The following is a 21,847-nucleotide window of genomic DNA, read 5'->3' as shown; positions in this document are numbered from 1 at the left end:
TTTCTTTGCAATTTATCATCCGTATCCCAGACATCACTTTCCCCACCTCTCCTGCTTTTTTCCCCTCTTTTTAAAATATTTTTAATTAAATTCAATCTAATAATCTCATATACATGTTACATTAATATAACAAAGGAAATATAATGTATAGATATTATAACTGGTAAAATGCACTAATTAACAATTTCTGTTATTAATTATTGATATTGTAAATTTTAAAACATGAAATCACATCTGCTCATGTTAGTATAATATCAAATAATGTTTTAGTCTAGAACCATCATAATTAATAATTAATATTTTAAAAACAAGATAAAAACAAAACTAATACTAATCTAACCCCCCTCCCGCTAATCAAGGTTACTTATAAAAATAAACAAAAAGAAAAGAAAGAACAACTAAACTGGATCGGATTCGTACCTCCAGAAGCCATTGGAGTAGCCAAACAGCCTAAAACTGCCAACTATGAATGGACCCCATATCTTTTCAAACTGGAACTTTTTATCATTTAATATGATATCTAATTTTTTTTCCAAATATGCCATTACATCTTATAACCACTGCCCACGAGTCGGTGGAAGTTCATCTTTCCACTTCATTAAAACCCCTCATTTGGCTATCAGCGTACTAAAAGCTAAAACCTTCTCGACATACTGACAAAGATAATAGATGGATTGCGAATGAAGCCAAACAAGGTTATTAAAGGCCATGGATCTATTTTAGTCTTAAAAATCATTGATAAGGTTTGAAAAATATTCTTCCTAATTTGGGACATTCGCAAAACATGTGGATTAATGGGGCCTGTAAAATTTGACACCTTTCACACAATGGACATCATCTGCATAAAAAAAAAGATAATTTAAGTTTAGACTTATGTATTCTGTGTACCACTTTAAATTGTAATAAACAATGTCTAGCACAAAATGACAAATCACTAATCAAGCTAAATAGTGGAATGCCAGTCCTCATCTGAGAAGGTTATATTAAGATCTCACTCCCAGTCATTTTTAATCTTAACCATTGAATCTAGTAAACTGTTAACATATGACATTAACCCACTGTGAACAAATTGCAAATCAAAAAATTATCAAGAATATTTGAATCTGCGATTCAAGGGAGCTTAGATTGGACAAAATGTCTAACTTGCAAATATCTATACAATGTCTAATGGAAAGCTTAAATTTAACTGACAATTGTTCAAAAGAAGCAAAATTCTTACAAATAAATCTTTGTAACTTTTAATATTTGATCTATACCATTCCTTAAAACCTGCATCTATAACAGAAAGTGGAAAGTGCTTATCTATAATGGGACTCGGGAGTGAAAAAATTTACAACCAAAACATTTCCTAAATTGATTCCATATTCTTAGCCTATTCCTCATTATCTGATTACTTATCAGTTTAGAAAATGATAGAGGTAAAGCGTAACTTAAAGGTGCCAATAATGATGTTTTCCTCGAAAAATTCAGTTCCATTTCTATTCAAGTAGGCTGACTAACTAGTTGATCAAATTTTAATATTAAAAGTAAACTGTGTATAATAAAACTGAAAGTTTGGAAGTGAAATGCTCCATTCCTTAACATTTTCTGAAGATGGGTTTTATTTACTTGTGGTTGTTTTCCCTGCCATATACAAGAAGAAATAATCAAATCTAATGAATCAAAAATTATTTGGGAATAATAATTGGTAAAGCTTGAAAAAGATATGGAAATGTAGGCAAAATATTCATTTTAATCAAATTAATGCATCCAATCATTGTAATTGAAAGTGGAGACCATCCAGATAGTAACATTTTAATCTGAGTAAATAATGGTACAAAATTCTCTTTCATTAGCTTTTTATGACTTTTTGTAATTATAATTCCTAAATATTGAAATTAGTCTTTAACTATCTTAAATGGAAAGTTAGAATACATAGAAATAGGTCCCTTTAAAAGTTGTATTTCACTTTTATATAAATTTATAGGCTGAAAATTGTCCAAATTGATCAAATGTATTTAATATATTAGATTGAAACCTCTAAATTTAAAATAAACAGCAATAAATCATCCGTATAAAGTGATACTTTATGTTAAATTCGATGTCTGATTATTCCCTTAAATTCTCTACACAGTCGAAGAACAGCCGCTAGAGGTTTTAACATTATATCAAAGTGTAAACCTCACTGACAAAAGGTAAAGGAGGAAAAACCCAACACCCAACCCCAACCAACCAATTTTCCCCTGCAGCCGCTGCAACCGTGTCTGCCTGTCCCGCATCGGACTTGTCAGCTGACGTGGACTTTTACCCCCTCCATAAATCTTTGTCCGCGAAGCCAAGCCAAAGAAGAAAGAAAGGACTTAATGAGCATCCTTGACGTGTTCCCCCTTTTTGCCTAAATATTTTTGATTGTTGTAAATTTGATCCAATTGATAAAATCTGGACCCAAGTTAAATTTCTCTAAAATAACAAACAAATAGTTCCATTCTACTTGGTTCGAACACACTTCCCACATCAATTAAAAGTACACATTCCATTGTATGGGCAGAAGGTAACTATATTGTATTCAGTACATAATATATATTACAATAAGAATAACAATTTTTAATAAAACCTGTTTTGTCTGAATTAATATTGTAGGTAAAATGTTTTCCAACCTATGCACTATCCCTTTAGATAAATCTTCATATCAACATTAAGTAATGAAATAAGTCTATAGGAGGCACATTCTATTGCTTTTTTCCCCAAAATAAGTCAGATGCTTGCCTCATTAAAAGATGATGGAAGCATTCCTTTTTTAATTGAATCTTCAAACACCAAATTTATATATGGTACAACTGCTTTGGAGAAGAGTTTATAAAATTCTACAGAGAAACCATCTGGTCCCAGAGATTTACCCAACTGTAAGGAAGAAATAGCAATGGAAATTTCTTCCTGAGAGATAGGTGCCTCCAACGTTAAATGCTTATCCTGTGATAAGGTAGGTAAATTTATTTGGTCTAAAAATTCTGACATCAAAATTAAATTATTCTTAAACTCAGAGCTGTAAAGATTAGAATAAAATTGTCTAAAAGTCATTAATTTTAGGTTGATCTGTTGTCATTATACCATCTCTCAAATTAATTTTATTAATTTGCTTTTTCATTGCAATACTTTTCAATTGACCAGTTTTTTTTAACCATGAATATAGAAATGACTCTTGCTTCTCCACAATTGCTGTTCTATAGGATATGTAGAAAGAACATCAAACTTAGTTTTGAGTTCGACACATATTTTATATAGATCTGGATTATTATTTTGAGCAAATAATGTATCAATTTGTTTAATCTGATTTATCAATTCCACTCTTTCTTTCTTGGCCTTTTTGTTAATATCAGCTGTACATGAAATAATTTGTCCCATCAAATAAGCTTTCATAGGATCTCAATCCAACTAGATATCAATGGAGAGGAATTAGAAATTTAAAAAAAATTGTATTTGTTGTTTCAAAAATTTTTTAAATTCGTTATCTGCTAATAGAGAAGTATTAAATCTCCATTATCTTTTAAAGGGAGGGATATAAAGGATAGTACCAACAGGAGCATGATCAGAAATAACTATTGCTTGATATTCACAAGCTTTAGTCGATGAAATCAATTGATTATCTAATAAAAATAATCAATTCTGGAAAAAGAACAATGTACATTCAAAAAATGAGTATTCTCTATTATTAGGATTTAAAAGATTGAAAAGAGGGTTGGTGCGAGAACACAGCCTTGCTTCACGCCATTGTTAATGGAGAAGGGTTCAGAGAGCTCATTGCTGTATCTGACCCGACCTTGTTAGTTTTCGTGCAGTTGGATAATCATGTTGAGGAACTTTGGGGGGCATCCGATGCGCTCTAGTATTTGCCAAAGCCCTTTCCTGCTCACGGTGTCGAAGCCATGAAAGACCTCAACAATGAAGACGCTGTTTACATCCGGTACCGCACGGATGGCAGTCTCTTCAATCTGAGGCGCCTGCAAGCTCACACCAAGACACAAGAGAAACTTGTCCGTGAACTACTCTTTGCAGACGATGCTGCTTTAGTTGCCCATTCAGAGCCAGTTCTTCAGCGCTTGACGTCCTGTTTTGCGGAAACTGCCAAAATGTTTGGCCTGGAGGTCAGCCTGAAGAAAACTGAGGTCCTCCATCAGCCAGCTCCCCACCATGACTACCAGCCCCCCCACATCTCCATCGGGCACACAAAACTCAAAACGGTCAACCAGTTTACCTATCTCAGCTGCACCATTTCATCAGATGCAAGGATCGACAACGAGATAGACAACAGACTCGCCAAGGCAAATAGCGCCTTTGGAAGACTACACAAAAGAGTCTGGAAAAACAACCAACTGAAAAACCTCACAAAGATAAGCGTATACAGAGCCGTTGTCATACCCACACTCCTGTTTGGCTCCGAATCATGGGTCCTCTACCGGCATCACCTACGGCTCCTAGAATGCTTCCACCAGCGTTGTCTCCGCTCCATCCTCAACATTCATTGGAGCGCTTTCATCCCTAACGTCGAAGTACTCGAGATGGCAGAGGTCGACAGCATCGAGTCCACGCTGCTGAAGATCCAGCTGCGCTGGGTGGGTCATGTCTCCAGAATGGAGGACCATCGCCTTCCCAAGATCGTGTTATATGGCGAGCTCTCCACTGGCCACCATGACAAAGGTGCACCAAAGAAAAGGTACAAGGACTGCCTAAAGAAATCTCTTGGTGCCTGCCGCATTGACCACCGCCAGTGGGCTGATATCACCTCAAACCGTGCATCTTGGCGCCTCACAGTTTGGCGGGCAGCAACCTCCTTTGAAGAAGACCCAGAGCCCACCTCACTGACAAAAGGCAAAGGAGGAAAAACCCAACACCCAACCCCAACCAACCAATTTTCCCCTGCAACCGCTGCAACCGTGCCTGCCTGTCCCGCATCGGACTTGTCAGCCACAAACGAGCCTGCAGCTGACGTGGACATTTACCCCCTCCATAAATCTTCGTCCGCGAAGCCAAGCCAAAGAAGAAGGATTTAAAAATCGTCATACATCTGAAACACTGAAATTTGATTGAAAAGAATGAATTAAAGTTGCTGATTTAGAAAAAGCAGAGGATCAAGAAGTGGAACGATCTAATCTGGCATCTAAACAACAGTTAAAATCACCTCCCAAAATCAATGAATGTTGATTTAAATCAGGTAAAGCAGAGAACAATTTCTCAAAAAAAAAATGCAGGTTCATCGGTATTTGGTGCATAAATCTTGGCCAGTAAAACCATTTTGTTATACAATTTACCTGCAAGTATAATAAATAGACCCTGTTTATCTAAAATACTGTTAGGTAATTCAAATGAGATGTTGTGGCGGTACACCATTAGGCAGCGAACCGGCACCGCTTGTCATGCACGTGGTGGGGCAACTGGCCAAAATGGCGGCTTCGGGGGTTTCCTCCTGACCTCGACCCCGGGCTCAGAAGCCTGCGCTTGGCGATCCATATGACGCTCCGGTGACATCGGTGGCCCCCCAGTGCGGTTCTCAGCCAGGTCTGGGCTGGGAGTATAAGACCAGCCAGGCAGCCTGCAATAAATCAGTTTTTTTTCTCACTGAACTCAACCCGTCTGGTTGTGCGATCCTTCAGTTAGCAGGGTAGCTGCCGCTAAAATTGGTGACCCTGACAAGTTCAAACATCTTTGAACCCAACATGAACGACCCTTCAATCAACGCTATAGCCATCAAGCTTCCTGACTTCTGGGTTCAGGAGCCGGAGACCTGGTTCAGCCATGCAGAGGCTCAGTTTCACCTCTGCCAGATTTCACTGGGTTTGACCAAGTTTTACCATGTGGTCGCCGCCCTGGATCAGGCCACCCCCAAACGAGTGCTGCACCTCATTCAGCACCCACACCCAGTATGGGATCATCAAGCTGGTGCTCCCCAGCTCCCTCGGCCTCTCCAGGCACCAGCGTTCAGCTGGGATGCTGCGCCTCAATGCTTTAGGGGACAGAACTCCAATCAAGTTGATGGACAAGATGCTCATGCTCATGGGCGATCACAACAACTGCCCACTCTTCAAGCGCATCTTTCTCGACCATCTGCCTGAAGACATTCAGCCGTTACTGTCCCAGGAGAGCTTTGTCGACCCCTGGAATGTCGCTCAAAAGGCTCAGGAGCTATGGCTCGACTGATTCCCCGAGGGCTCAGCAGTCCAGCAGGTTATGAGTTATGGTGGAACTAGCGCTGCAGTGGAACACCCTGCCCCTGCAGGGGCCTCAAAGAGCATAGCCAGAAGCAAGTCATCCACTTCAAGCCTCTGCTTCTTCAACCAGCGCTGGGGAGACAAGGCTCAGAAGTGTTGTAAGCCCTGCTCATTCCAGGGAAACGAGCAGGCCGGCCGCTGTTAATGGCTGCGGCAGCTGGCCAAGAACACAGCCTTCTCTACCTGTGGGATTCAGTCAGCGGCTGACGCTTCCTCGTCGACACTGGAGCCCAGATCAGCATCATCCTGGCCACAGCCATCGAGTCCCAGAACTGGCCTCGGGGACCTCCCCTCCATGCAGCCAATTCGACAAAGATCCGAACGTATGAAGGCAAGACCGTCCACTTCCAGATCGGCAAGCAGAAGTTCACGTGGAGGTTTACAATTTCGTCCCTTCCAACCGCCATCCTGGGTGTCAATTTCCTCCTCTCCCACAGACTCCTGGTCGACATTCAAGGTAGGCGTCTGGTAGATGCCCATACCTTCCAATCAGTTTGCCTCAATGCCTCCCGCACAGAGCAGCCGCAGATGGCCACGGTCAGTATGGCCAAGGATGAGTTTCAGCACTTCCTAGATGAGTTCCCGTCCCTCCTCAAGCCGCAGTTCTCTACCGCCTCACCACGCCACGGGTTGTTTCATTACATCCCCACCCAAGCCCTGCCGGTCCACGCCAAGGCACACCGGCTCCCGTCGGATAAGCTCCAGATAGTGAAGGAAGAGTTCTCGCATCTGCAGGAGCTGGGAATCATTTGACACTCTGACAGTCCTTGAGCCTCACGACTCCACCTGGTCCCAAAAGCCTCCGGCAGCTGGTGCCCTTGCGGAGATTATCGACAGCTTAATGATGCGATGATACCTGACCATTACCCAATCCCTCACATCCAAGACTTTAAGGCCAACCTGCAAGGCACGAGGGTGTTCTCCAAGATCGACCTGGTGCGCGGGAATCACCAAATCCCAGTGAACCCCGAGGACGTACCCAAAACGGTCATCATTACCCCTTTTGGCTTGTTAGAGTTCCTACGCATGCCATTTGGGCTCAAGAACACCGCCCAGACCATCCAGCACCTTTTGGACACAGTGGGAAGGGATTTGAATTTCATATTCATTTACCTGGATGACATCCTCCTCACCAGCAGAGACCGGGAACAACACAAGTCTCAGCGGCGCACTCTCTTCTCCCGACTGGCCGACTTCGGCCTAACGATCAATCCAGCCAAGTCCCCATTCGGGAAAGAGTTCATGCAGTTCCTGGGCCATACCATCACGGCCGAAGGAGCCACACCTGCCGCTATGAAGGTCACTGCAATCAGGGAGTTCCCACCTTCAGACAACCTCAAGGAGCTATAGGAGTTCGCGGGTATGGTCAATTTCTATAATCGCTTCATTCCAGGTGCTGCGCACATCATGCAGCAGCTCGTCGCCCTCATCACGGACGAAGTCAAGACTTCAGCCTGGACTCCAGAGGTTAGCAGGGCATTTGAAGCCACGAAAGATGCCCTCGCGAAGGCTACCCTGCTCATCCACCCACGCACTGACCTGCATATGGCGCTCTCCATCAATGCTTCTGCCACTGCTGTCAGTGTTGACCTGGAGCAGCAGGTGAATGGACAGTGGAAATGACTGGCATTCTTTAGCCAACTTCTTCACCCACCAGAGCGCAAGTATAGCACTTTCGATCATGAGTTGCTGGGCATATACCTGGCGGTATGTCATTTCCACTATTTCTTTGAGGGGAGGCCTTTCACCATTTTTACCGACCACAAACCCCTCACTCAGGCACTCACTATGGCAAGAGATCCCTGGTCGGCCCGCCAACAGTGTCACCTCTCCTTCCTGTTGGAGTTCACCACCGACATTCGGCATAAGGTGGAGAAAGACAATGTGTTTGCTGACACACTCTCATGACCAGCCATTGGCATGCTGACACCTGGCCTTGACTTTGACCAGCTTGCCCAGGACCAGAAATCCGATGAGAAGAAACGGGCCTTCAGGAACGCCATCATGGGCCTGGGGTTCCAGGACCTCCCAACTCCTCACAGTGGCACCTTCCTGAGTGATGTCTCCATGGTCACCCCATGACCAGTGGTTCCCCAGCAGTGGCGCGGGCAAGTCTTCCACCATATCCATGACCTTTCCCATCCTTCCATCAGGTCCACAGTCTGTATGGTGGCAGAACGTTTTGTCTGTCACGGGCTTCGGAAGCAGATTGCAGACTGAGCCAAAACCTGCACCCATTGCCAGCTTTCCAAGGTACACAGGCACACCAGAGCACCCGTACAAGATTTCAAATACGTCCGTGAATGGTTGAGCCATATACATGTGGACATCATCGGATCCTTACCTATTTCCAGAGGTAACCGTTACCTTTTCACAGTGGTAGACAGCATCACTCGTTGGCCCAAGGCAATCCCGATATCAAATGCCTCCACGGACTCCTGCTTTCAAGCACTTTTGAATGGTTGGGTTGCCTGGTTCAGTATCCTGAGCCATCTCACCAGTGATCAGGGCGCCCAGTTCACCTCTGCATTCAGGACACAGCTCGCCAACAGGCTGGGGATCAAGCTACATCACACCACCGATTATCACCCACAGGCCAATGGGCTAGTCGAGTGATTGCACCACCACCTTAAGTTGGCACTTATGGCCCACCTCACCGGCCCCAACTGGGTGGACGAGCTGCCTTGGGTGCTCTTGGGCATCCACTTGACACCCAAATAAAACCTACAAGTGTCATCAGCTGAGCTGGACTACGGTGCACTGCTAGCCCTACCCGATGAATTCATCAATGCACCTTCACACCCCCACCGCTGCCCAGACACGGTACTGGGGCCCCTTGCGTCCCCAGCGAGCTGTAGTCCGCAGAGTAAGTTTTTATTAGACGGGGCCCATCCACAGCACATCGACAAAGACTTTACGAAGGGCCGTACAATGTTGACCAGCGTTCAGGATCCAATTTCACACTGGACTTCAGTGGTAAGTGGGAGCTGTTTACGGTGAACAGGTTAAAGTCAGCCCACCTTGACCCCACCGAACCAGTAGTTATGGCCCAACCCAAGAAGCAAGGCCGCCCGGCAAAAAAGGACATTGGCACCAGTTCTGAGGTGGGGGGGGGGGGGGCTGTGTGTCATTACGCCAATAGTCAGGCGAACCGGCCCCATTTGTCACGCATGCAGCGGGGCAGCCGGCCAAAATGGCATCAGTGGTTTCCTCCTGACCTCGGCACGAGACTCAGAAGCCAGTGCTTGGGGACCCTCATGACGCGCCAGTGACATTGGGGCCCCCCAGTGTGATTCTCAGCCAGGTCTGGGTTGGGAGTACAAGACCAGCTAGGCAGCCTGCTATAAATCAGTTTTGCTCACTGAACTCAACCCGTCTGATTGTGCGATCCTTCATTTAGCAGGGTAGCCACCGCTGCAATGTTTTGATTAATTAGAATAGTAACCCCTCTAATCTTAGCCTCCAAACAAGAATGAAAAACTTGTCCTTTCCATCTAAACATTAACCTATCTTTACTATAACTTTTTATATACTCCTCCTGAAATAAAGGTCTACATCTCGGCGATTACGTGGAGTGAGGAGCCATAGTTGTCTGCTCCTGTTAATTCTTACTACTTCCATTTTTAAACCCAACCTTTTCTAAGTCAACTGGTTAAACCTTAGTTTAATAGATTGCTAATATTACCTCCACCAATAAAATGTTGAGACCAATACCTCAGGCAACAACTAAACCTCCAAAGGAGACTGGAGAACTTGATGAGAAAAAAGAAATGGGACTTCAGTCTGAACTTGAGTCATGTCTAATTAATCAAGTGATTAAAATGATGGCCAAAATGAATATGGAGCAATTCGAGGATCTTATGGATACACTATCAAAATACTTGAATCAAATGTTGGTTGGCATTGAGTGCGGGCTTCTTAAAAGTTTGGACAAAATTCCAGTGTTAGAAGAATATGGCAAATTTGGAGGCTGCAGTGGAAAAAAAGAGAAGAGCTCAATGAACAAAATGATGAAAAGGTTGGAAGAAAGACTGGAAGAAACAACAAAGGACAATAATAAGTTAATGTCAGGTGTAATTAATCTGGAGGCAGAAGCAGATGCAATAACATTCGTATTTTGGGCCTAAAAGGATCACCTATACATTTTTTTTAAACCAAGCTACTTACAGAGGTGCTTTGGAAAGAGTCTCTGGGTATAGACTCAGTACTCGACCTTGCACATTGAGAGATTGCCCGAAACTGGTGAATATTCAACTGCATTATTTTCAGAAAAAACAGAAGATTATCTTCGAAGCTCGGTGAACGAAAATCCTATTGTACCAAAACCAAAATAACTGATTTTATGAAGATTACTGTCCATAAGTTGTTGAAATGAGGAAGAAATATTATAACATAATGGCGGATCTTTATAAACATGATTTTAAACCGTCTTTGCTGTATCAGGCACAACTGAAGATCATCTTGAAAGTTGGAACTAAAATGTTTCTGGGGTCTGTGATTGAAGCTCATCAAGTCTTAGCTGAAGGAAAAGCTGCAGTATCAGATTCAAAATGATTTGAAGTTATGCCATTTTGGACACAGCACAAACTACACTGAATTGGAGGGGTATTTGATGTGTACAATTTAAGAGGACTGTTTGGTGAGGGGAATTTTTTAAGTGAATTCTGGAGCTCATCATTATGAATCTTCTATTTCTTCCCCTCTTTTTGTATTTTAGTAATGTGTAAGTATTAGTATAATCATCACTGAGAATTTAATGCTTTGAGAATTTTTTTGTATATAAGAGAGGTTAAGGGTTAACCTTTTCTCACTCTTGTTACTAGTTGACTAAGAACAAAGCAGCATTTTATATATGCATGTATTAGATCTAATTATCAGTGTGTGAATTTTTAAAGTATACAGCATTTGAGTCCAGTGTCATTTGGCATTCAGGAACACAAACCATTGTCATCTCATTTCCCAAAAAAACCAGAATGATGGAACAATTGTTTTTCAGATTTGGACACTGTTGAACTGCAGAATCAAGGAAAACAAAAGTTAAGATGGAATTTATCAGAGATGTTTCTCTCTCCCTCCCTCGCTAGCTATCTCCCCTCTCTTTCCCTCGCTAGCCATCTCCTCGCTCGCTCGCTATCTCCTCGCTCGCTAGCTATCTCCTCTCTCTCTCTCCCTCGCTAGCCATCTTTTCTCTCTCTCCCTCCCTCGCTAGCCATCTCCTCCCTCTCTCCCTCCCTCGCTAGCCATCTCCTCCCTCTCTCCCTCCCTCGCTAGCTATCTTCTCTCTCCCTCACTATCTCCTCCCTCACTCCCTCCCTCGCAAGCTATCTCCTCCCTCTCTCCCTCCCTTGCTAGCTATCTCCTCCCTCGCTAGCTATCTCCTCCCTCGCTAGCTATCTCCTCCCTCGCTAGCTATCTCCTCCCTCGCTAGCTATCTCCTCCCTCGCTAGCTATCTCCTCCCTCTCTCTAGCTAGCTTCTCTCTCTCTCTAGCTATCTTCTCTCTCTCTCTCTAGCTATCTTCTCTCTCTCTAGTTATCTCTCTCTCTCTAATTATCTTCTCTCTCTCTAGCTATCTTCTCTCTCTCTAGCTATCTTCTCTCTCTCTAGCTATCTTCTCTCTCTCTAGCTATCTTCTCTCTCTCTAGCTATCTTCTCTCTCTAGCTATCTTCTCTCTCTAGATATCTCTCTCTAGCTATCTTCTCTCTCTCTAGCTATCCTCTCTCTCTCTAGCTATCCTCTCTCTCTCTAGCTATCCTCTCTCTCTCTAGCTATCCTCTCTCTCTCTAGCTATCCTCTCTCTCTCTCTCTCTAGCTATCTTCTCTCTCTCTAGCTATATTCTCTCTCTAGCTATCTTCTCTCTCTCTAGCTATCTCCTCTCTCTCTCTCTAGCTATCTCCTCTCTCTCTCTCTAGCTATCTCCTCTCTCTCTCTCTAGCTATCTTCTCTCTCTCTCTCTAGCTATCTTCTCTCTCTCTCTAGCTATCTTCTCTCTCTCTTTAGCTATCTTCTCTCTCTCTCTCTAGCTATCTTCTCTCTCTCTCTAGCTATCTTTTCTCTCTCTCTCTAGCTATCTTCTCTCTCTCTAGCTATCCTCTCTCACTCTCTAGCTATCCTCTCTCTCTAGCTATCTTCTCTCTCTCTAGCTATCTTCTCTCTCTCTCTAGCTCTTCTCTCTCTCTAGCTATCTTCTCTCTAGCTATCTTCTCTCTCTAGCTATCTTCTCTCTCTAGCTATCTTCTCTCTCTAGCTATCTTCTCTCTCTAGCTATCTTCTCTCTCTAGCTATCTTCTCTCTCTAGCTATCTTCTCTCTCTCTAGTTATCTTCTCTCTTTCTCTAGCTATCCTCTCTCTCTCTAGCTATCTCCTCTCTTTCTCTAGTTATCTTCTCTCTCTCTCTAGCTATTTCTCTCTCTCTCTAGCTATTCTCTCTCTCTATCTATCCTCTCTCTCTCTAGCTATCTTCTCTCTCTCTAGCTATCTTCTCTCTTTCTCTAGCTATCTTCTCTCTCTAGCTATATTCTCTCTCTAGCTATCTTCTCTCTCTCTAGCTATCTCCTCTCTCTCTCTCTAGCTATCTCCTCTCTCTCTCTCTAGCTATCTCCTCTCTCTCTCTCTAGCTATCTCCTCTCTCTCTCTCTCTAGCTATCTTCTCTCTCTCTCTCTAGCTATCTTCTCTCTCTCTCTAGCTATCTTCTCTCTCTCTCTAGCTATCTTCTCTCTCTCTCTCTAGCTATCTTCTCTCTCTCTAGCTATCTTCTCTCTCTCTCTCTAGCTATCCTCTCTCACTCTCTAGCTATCCTCTCTCTCTAGCTATCTTCTCTCTCTCTAGCTATCTTCTCTCTCTCTCTCTAGCTCTTCTCTCTCTCTAGCTATCTTCTCTCTAGCTATCTTCTCTCTCTAGCTATCTTCTCTCTCTAGCTATCTTCTCTCTCTAGCTATCTTCTCTCTCTAGCTATCTTCTCTCTCTAGCTATCTTCTCTCTCTCTAGTTATCTTCTCTCTTTCTCTAGCTATCCTCTCTCTCTCTAGCTATCTCCTCTCTTTCTCTAGTTATCTTCTCTCTCTCTCTAGCTATTTCTCTCTCTCTCTAGCTATCTTCTCTCTCTCTATCTATCCTCTCTCTCTCTAGCTATCTTCTCTCTCTCTCTAGCTATCTTCTCTCTCTCTAGCTATCCTCTCTCTCTCTAGCTATCCTCTCTCTCTCTCTAGCTATCTTCTCTCTCTCTAGCTATCTTCTCTCTCTCTCTATCTATCCTCTCTCTCTCTATCTATCCTCTCTCTCTCTATCTATCCTCTCTCTCTCTAGCTATCTTCTCTCTCTCTAGCTATCCTCTCTCTCTCTCTAGCTATCTTCTCTCTCTCTCTATCTATCCTCTCTCTCTCTCTCTCTAGCTATCTTCTCTCTCTAGCTATCTTCTCTCTCTAGCTATCTTCTCTTTCTCTAGCTATCCTCTCTCTCTCTAGCTATCTCCTCTCTCTCTAGCTATCTCCTCTCTCTCTAGTTATCTTCTCTCTCTCTAGCTATTTCTCTCTCTCTCTAGCTATCTTCTCTCTCTCTCTATCTATCCTCTCTCTCTCTAGCTATCTTCTCTCTCTCTAGCTATCCTCTCTCTCTCTAGCTATCCTCTCTCTCTCTCTAGCTATCTTCTCTCTCTCTAGCTATCTTCTCTCTCTCTAGCTATCTTCTCTCTCTCTCTATCTATCCTCTCTCTCTCTCTCTAGCTATCTCCTCTCTCTCTCTAGTTATCTCTCTCTAGCTATTTCTCTCTCTCTCTAGCTATCTTCTCTCTCTCTCTAGCTATCTTCTCTCTCTCTCTAGCTATCTTCTCTCTCTCTCTATCTATCCTCTCTCTCTCTCTAGCTATCTTCTCTCTCTCTAGCTATCTTCTCTCTCTCTAGCTATCCTCTCTCTCTCTCTCTAGCTATCCTCTCTCTCTCTCTCTAGCTATCTTCTCTCTCTCTAGCTATCTTCTCTCTCTCTAGCTATCTTCTCTCTCTCTCTATCTATCCTCTCTCTCTCTCTCTCTAGCTATCTTCTCTCTCTCTAGCTATCTTCTCTCTCTCTAGCTATCTTCTCTCTCTCTAGCTATCTTCCCTCTCTCTCTAGCTATCTTCTCTCTCTCTCTCTAGCTATCTTCTCTCTCTCTCTCTCTCTCTCTCTCTCTCTAGCTATCTTCTCTCTCTCTCTCTAGCTATCTTCTCTCTCTCTCTCTAGCTATCTTCTCTCTCTCTCTCTAGCTATCTTCTCTCTCTCTAGCTATCTTCTCTCTCTCTCTCTTTCTCTCTAGCTATCTATCAATCTATTTTCTCTCTCACTAGATATCTGTCTAGCTCCTCTATGTCTCTCTCCAGACATACTGAATGAGTTTAACATTTTCTGTTTTTATGTAAATAAATAATAAAAAATTCTGGAAAAACAGATCAGACAGCATCTGACGTTTCAGGTCTAGTGAAGGGTCCAAAAACCGAAAACATAAATTGCTTTTTCATTCTACAGATGAAGTTTATAAAGAAAACTTAAGCTTTCAAAAATCTAGAGTTTTTTTTAATCTCCATGCAATATTTAATGTTTCCTTTCAATTACATGATCTGAATTTCATCATATCTGGACATTATTCCTGTTTACTATATCACTAGCACAGATGGATTCAATTATAATGCACATCTCAGCAATACAGAATCAGAACTAAATTTTAGAATTCACCTCATCAATTTTCCCAAACTTCCAATCTGCTGGTGAAATTCCAGTGGTTTCCTTTTACTTGGCCATTCAAAGTTGTTGATTGCACTGACTAGTGCAATATATTTACATTCTGTTACATCCCCAAAGTCAGCAATTAATTTTCAATTTGGCTCTCTTAATCCCTATGGAGCAGCCCACATTGAAATTGAGTTTGACTGTGAACCTAAGCATTACCTTAATTTTTCCACTTTCTTCCAATTCCAAGTTTTGTCTCAACTGAACATATTCTCCTTTGCATGTCTGCCAGCTTTTGTAGGCTAGATGTGGTCAGTTAATACCAGCATACCCCAATGGTGAAGGATAAGGCAAGACCCTTTTTAAATTCATTTTAAAAAGGCCATCTTTAAGGCAAAGTGGCAATTCCAGAGGAAGCTAGAGACAGATGAATGCCAAAACAAATCCATAGCCTACAAAATAAGGGTGAAAGCCATAGATGGCTGTGATGGTCATTATCCAATGAGATGAACACTTTATATGTCCGCTTTGAGAAATACCAACTAGAATCCCTGCAAAGGCTGAGGATCCTGTGATATCTGACTCTAAGGACAATGTTAGAACATCATTCGAGAGGGTAAACCCTTGCAAGGCATCAGGCCCTGATGGTGTATCTGTCAGTGTACTGAAAATCTGCACCAACCAAGTAGCCAAAGTGTTCATGGACATTTTCAACCTCTCATTGCTGCAGTCAGAGGTCCCCACCTGCTTCAAAAGGGCATCAATCATCCATGTGCCCAAGAAGGACAGTGTGAGCTGCTTCAACAACTATCGCCCAATGCTTCAAGAGATTGGCCATGCCCAGAATTAATATGTACCTAAGAAAAGTTCTGGACCCACTGCAATTTGCCTATCGTCACAATTGCTCCACAGCAGATGCAATATTGCTGGCTCTACACCCAGCTCTGGATCACCTCAAAAACAGCAACTCATACATATGGCTGCTCTTCATCGGCTACAGCTCGGCCTTCAATACCAACATTTCCTCAGTGATGGTCAAGAAGATACAAATACTGTAGCCTCTGTACCCCCTTCTGCAACTAGACCCTTGAGTTTCTCATTGTAAGAGCACAGTCAGTATGAATTGGAAGCAAAGTCTCCTCCTCACTGATTATCAACACAGGCCCACTCCAAGGATGTGTGCTTAGACCACTGCTTTACTCATTATAAACCAACAACTGTGAGGCCAGGCACAATTCTCCAATTAAGGCAAGACCTTATCCTTCTGATGCTATCTACAAGTTTGCTTATGACATCACAGATGTCGGTAGAATCACAAACAGCAATGAAGAAGTGTACAGGAGGGAGATAGATCAGCATTTTGAGTGGTGTCACATCAACAACCTTGTGCTCAACATCAGCAAAACCAAGGAGATGAGTGTGGATCCACTGGCATTTATGCAATGGCCAAGAAAGTGCACCAGCCTGAGGAAACCTGGCACGCCACCGGCATCCTTAAACAATTTCTACAGACACACTAGTGAAATTGAAAACATCTTACCAGGATGCATCACCACCTAGTATGGAAGCTGCTCTGCCCAAGACTGCAAAAAGGTTTCCCATTGCCTTCGTTCAAAATGCTGAAGCTAGAATTAATTGACCACTCCTCTTTCTGGTGCTCAAACTCCTCTCCAGAGGACTGGAGGCCCCATTCATTCCCAGGATCTCACTCAGTCTGCAACACTCAGCCATGTCAACTGAGAAATGGAGCCTCCAGCCAATACATCAGCCAGGAAATACAGCTGTCAATGGTGTGAAAGACCAGAAAATGTTCTCCTTTGTTGATGAATGGGCTGTCAAAATGGTAGCAGTTCCATGGTTCGTGGGGGACTCTGCTCATCTGCCATTCCCATGATGCAATCATGATGGTGACTTGTATGCAGATCGGATCTTGTTGTTTCTTTCTTTTGCAATATCTGGATCAATGTACTCCATGTCAAATAGTATTTGTTAGTTTATGTCATATTCAGAAGTGACCATTTCTGGTGAGTAATTCTCAAGAACAAATAAATGATTATTATATTCTTCAAAAGCAATCAGGCAGAATTTCTACCTATCAGTAACTGTAAAGTGTACTTGACAAGAAAGATTTTTTTTTAAGTTTAGATTTTCTTTCAAATTTAGGCAAACAGCACAGTTACAGGCAATTTCTGCCCACGGTCCAAGGACTCTGTGCTGCCCAATTAACCTGCACCCCCCCCCCCCACCCCAGTATGTTTTGAATTGTGAGAGGAAACCTGAGCCCCAGAGAAAACTCACACAAACACAGGGCGAACGTACAAACTCCTTACAGACAGCACTGGAATTGAACCCTGGTCCTGATTGCTGGTGCTGTAAAGGCATTGCACTAACTGCTATGCCAACCGTGCTGCTGGAGACAAAAAGGTAAACAAACTGACTGTTCCAGAAAAAATAATATTCCATAATAAATAATAAGAAAAGTAAGAGTCTTTAAGGAAATCTTTTATTGAGTCTTTTGCTTAAAAGTCTGAAACTTGAAGGGCACCTCTACCCATTTCCTGATTGCAGCAACAAGAACAGATCATGTCCTGGGTGGCGTGAATCCTTAATGATGGGTGCTGCTCTCCAACAGTAATGTTCCATGTGGATGTTCTCGATGATGGGAGGTATTTTGCCTGTGATGCACTGGGTTGCGTCCACTACTATATGAACAGTTCGCCACTCAGAAATATTAGTGCCCCTATACCAAAAACTGATTAGGGATAGTCAACATGGCTTTGTGCATGGTAGGTTGAGTTTAACCAATCTTAGAGTTTTTTGAGGAGATTACCAGAAGAGATGACAAGGAAAGAAGACGGATATTGTCTACATGGCCTTATAGTAAGGCCTTTGATAAGGTCTGTCTCATAGGAGGTTAGTCAGAAAGGTTCAGACACTAGGTAATGATGGTGAAATAGAGAACTAAATTCAATCATGGTTGCACAGGAGAATTTAGAGAGTAGAAGTGGATGATTACTTCTCAGACTGGAGGCTTGTGATTAGTGGTGTGCCTCAGGGATCAGTGCTGGGACCATGGTTGTTTGTCATCTCTATCAATGATCTGGTTGATAATGTGATAAATTGGATCAGCAAGTTTGCAGATGACACAGATTGGAGCCACTGTGAACAGTGAAGAAGGTTTTCAAAGCTTGCACTGGGATCTGGACCAGCTGGAAAAATGGGCTGAAAAATGGCACATGGAATTTATTGAAGGCAAGTACAGGCATTTTGGATGGACAAACCAAGAAAGGACATACATGGTGAATGGTAGGGCACTGAGAATAGACGGAGCTGGGAATACAGATGCATAATTCCCTGAAAGAGGCGTCACAGGTGAACAGGGTTATAAAGAGAGCTTTTGGCATATTGACCTTCATAAATCAAAGTATTGAGTATAGGAGCTGTGATGTTATCATAAAGTTGTATAAGACATTGATGAGGCCAAATTTGGAGTATTTTGTGCAGTTTTGGTCACCTAACTACAGGAAAGATATCAATAGAAAGAGTCGAGAGAAGATTTACTAGGATGTTGCCTGGACTTGAGGAACTTGAGTTACAGGGACAGGTTAAACAGGTTAGGACTTTATTCCCTTGAGCAGAGAAGAGTGAGGGGAGATGTGTTAGAGATATTTAAAATTATAAGGTTGGATAGACAGAGTAATTGTAGATTGGCTTTTTCCACTGAGGGGCCGTAGGATACAAACCAGAGGACATGGGTTAAAAGCAAAAGGGGAAAAGTTTAGGGGGAACTTATTCAAACAGTGTGGTGGGAGTGTGGAATGAGCTTCCAGCTGAGGTGGTGAATGTGGGCTCAATTTTAACATTTAAGAAAATTTGGATGTACATGGCTGGGAGGGCTATGGACCGGGTGCAGGTCAATGGGACTCAGGAAAAAAATATGGTTTGGCACAGACTAGAAGGGTCAAAGAGGCCTGTTTCTGTACTATGGTTCTATGATGCAGCCAGTCAGCACACTTTGCACTTACATCTGTAGAAGTTTGCCAAGTTTCTGATGATATACCAGACCTCTGCAACATCTTGAGGAACTGGAGGAGCTGGTGTGCTTTCTTCACGATGAGTCCAGGAAAGGTCCTCTGAGATGGCGCCTCCAAGAAATTTCAATTTGTTTTCCCTCTTCACCTCTGATCCCCTAATGATTACTGAATTGTACAGCCCAGGTCTTCCTTTCTTCAAGTTAGCATTGCGGTTAGCACCACACAACTATATCACCAGCAACCATGGTTCGAATCCAGGCTGTCTGTAAGGGGTTTGCATGATCTCCCTGTGTCTGCATGGGTTTCTTCCGGGTGCTTTGGTTTCCTCCCACCATTCAAAATGTACCGGGGTTGTAGGGCAATTGGGTGTAATTGGGTGGCAGGGGCTTGTGGGCTGAAAGAGCCTGTTACTGTGCTGAATGTCTAAATCTAAGTCTACAATCAACTCCTTGAACTAGGTGACATTGAGCGAGATGCTCTAGATGCTCCCTACGGAAAGTAAGGTATTTGAATCCTGGCCACTGGCATTGTAATAACATTGCTAACCATGATATCTCCCACCTTCATTAAATCACTTTTGAAAACACCCTTATATTGTGCAGGAGAAAACAATAGAGTGAAACATGAAAGTCTGCAAACTCTGATTGTCTCAGAACATCCATTAGAGGTAAAGATATTTTACCAACATTTCAGACCTGAGCCCTTTCACAAAGTGTGACCAAAAAAATAAGACAGGAGTCTGAATTAAGGCTGGGGAAAGAAAGGAAGAAGAATAGGAGGGGTAGGAGTACAGACCAACAGACAAAAAGTGTTAATTGGATGAGAAGAAAGTGAGAAATGATTTTGGCTCTGTGATAGGAGACAGAGGAAAAAGGGAAGAGGCAGAGAGAGAGGATGAGGAAGAAATAGGACAACAACCCCTGAGCTCTCAGACCAGGAAATCCAAAACAGTTGAAAAAGAAAGTACAAATGCTAAAAATAGTAAGAAGAGATAAATAAAGGTAAAACTAACCTAGGACTTTAGTCTTTGGTAGCTTAAGGTTACCAGATTTTAAGAAATATTATTGGGCAGTCCAGTCGAGGTATAATCACCTCACTATTTGAGTGGGGTGGTATACCATCCTGACCACACACTGGTTTGCACACAGAGGATGAAAAGGTAGCAGGAGTCATTATTTTTAAGTGGGATGCTAAATTATTATCCGGCAAAAAAATGCAGCCCAATATTAAAACAGAATCTCTATATGGAACAAAATTAATCAATATGTAGTGTTTAAAGTGGGGCTGTCCCCAAAAATGCCTCTGATTAGTCAGATTGATGGTAGACAACATGATCCTGGACACCTGGTGCCGAAAGGGAGGTCAGATGTATTGAGGACTGTTTTGAGCGGGGCCAAATAATGTCATTTGAACAGCTCAGAAATAAATATGACTGGTCAAATAAGATTTTCCCCTGCTACCTTCAGATAAGATCTTTCTTGAGGGACAAATTAGGTCCAACCATGACCTTAATGATGTGTAGTGACAGAGAGACCCCAATTCGAAAGGGGAACATAGATGTATTTCTTTCTCCAAGCAGAAGGCCCTAAAGCAGACCTTCACAAATCAAGGCAAAGGTTGGAGTCAGAATAGGAATAACGATTGATGAGCAGTACTGGTTAAAGCTGTGTTGAAACAGCATGACTGTGATTATTAATGTGTGGTAATATGGCTGGTACAGTATAACTTTCTCCACCAGCTATATTTGACACCGCAATAATTGAATAAGACTAAACCAGAAATTTCAGACCAATGCTTCAGATGTGACATTGTGACAAGAATCTTTGTGCACACAACGTGGACAAGTACCAAGGTGAGACCTGGGTAGAACTAGGTCAAGCACTAGGAAAAAAATCATAGGTAAAGAATTCCCACAGGATCCAGAGCTGTTCCTATTGGGAAATAGGATGGACATAAGACTTAATATGAAGCTGTCCAAATTCCAAATCCAATTTGTAATGATCGCATTGGCAGTGGCCATGAAGTCCATTGAGGTTACCTGGAAATCTGACTCTCACTTGGCCATTCCGCACTGGAATGGGGAAATGCAGAGCTGTCTGTGTTCCCCTGGAGAAAATTACCTATAACTTAAGGAAAAAAATATTACATTTTTCTAAAAATTTGGCACCCATATTTAAATTTCAGTGGAGCACAGTTATAGTGTGGATTTGCACATCTTGCCACCCTGCCTTTCCCATCTATCCTTTTATTGAGGGAAGAGCATGAGAGGAGCCATTCCATGCCAATCAGGTAAATGTAACAGCCTGGGTGACGACTGTTGGGCCGTGACAAATCCCTGATCTGTTCCCTCCCTTTGTTGTAGGGGTCTTGAATGTTGTGCATAATTTTGGTCTGTTGAGTGTGGGGCGGTGGCGAGGGAGGGGAAAATGGCTTGGACACAACAGCAAATTCTGTATATATAATGGATAACTGTAACTTGTGATTGATTACTGGAAATTGTTTAAGTTTGAAAATATATAAATAAAATATTTTTAAAAACAGATAGAGAGAGAGAGACATCCAACGAGAGACACAGCGAAAGGAAAAGAAATAGGGAGAAGATTGGGGGAAGGGGTTCAAACAGAAACCAGAGAAATCAATGTTAATGCATCCAGTGGAGGGTGCCCGGATGGAAGAGGAGGTGTTCCTCCAATTTGCAGGTGGTCTCAGTCTGCCAATCAGAAGAATACAATAGCCAACTTGCACACAGCAAGTTTCCACAAACAACAGGGAGATAGATCCGTCTGTGTGACACTAGCCTTTGGTTGTCTACAATATAGGAAGAACAAGATTACTTCTCTTCACATATTGCTATGTGCCTCTTACATTCACCG

The 21,847-nt window shown here is 42.7% G+C and overlaps 1 protein-coding gene across 1 annotated transcript in view; it reads right to left on the bottom strand.

The window, feature by feature from the left end:
- Window positions 1-21,847, bottom strand: part of veph1 (ventricular zone expressed PH domain-containing 1) — a 175,587-nt gene that overhangs the window by 125,123 nt on the left and 28,617 nt on the right.

This window comes from Narcine bancroftii, chromosome 9 (genome assembly GCF_036971445.1).
Source record: "Narcine bancroftii isolate sNarBan1 chromosome 9, sNarBan1.hap1, whole genome shotgun sequence".
NCBI lineage: Eukaryota > Metazoa > Chordata > Chondrichthyes > Torpediniformes > Narcinidae > Narcine > Narcine bancroftii.
This window is presented reverse-complemented; position numbering and strand designations above follow the sequence as displayed.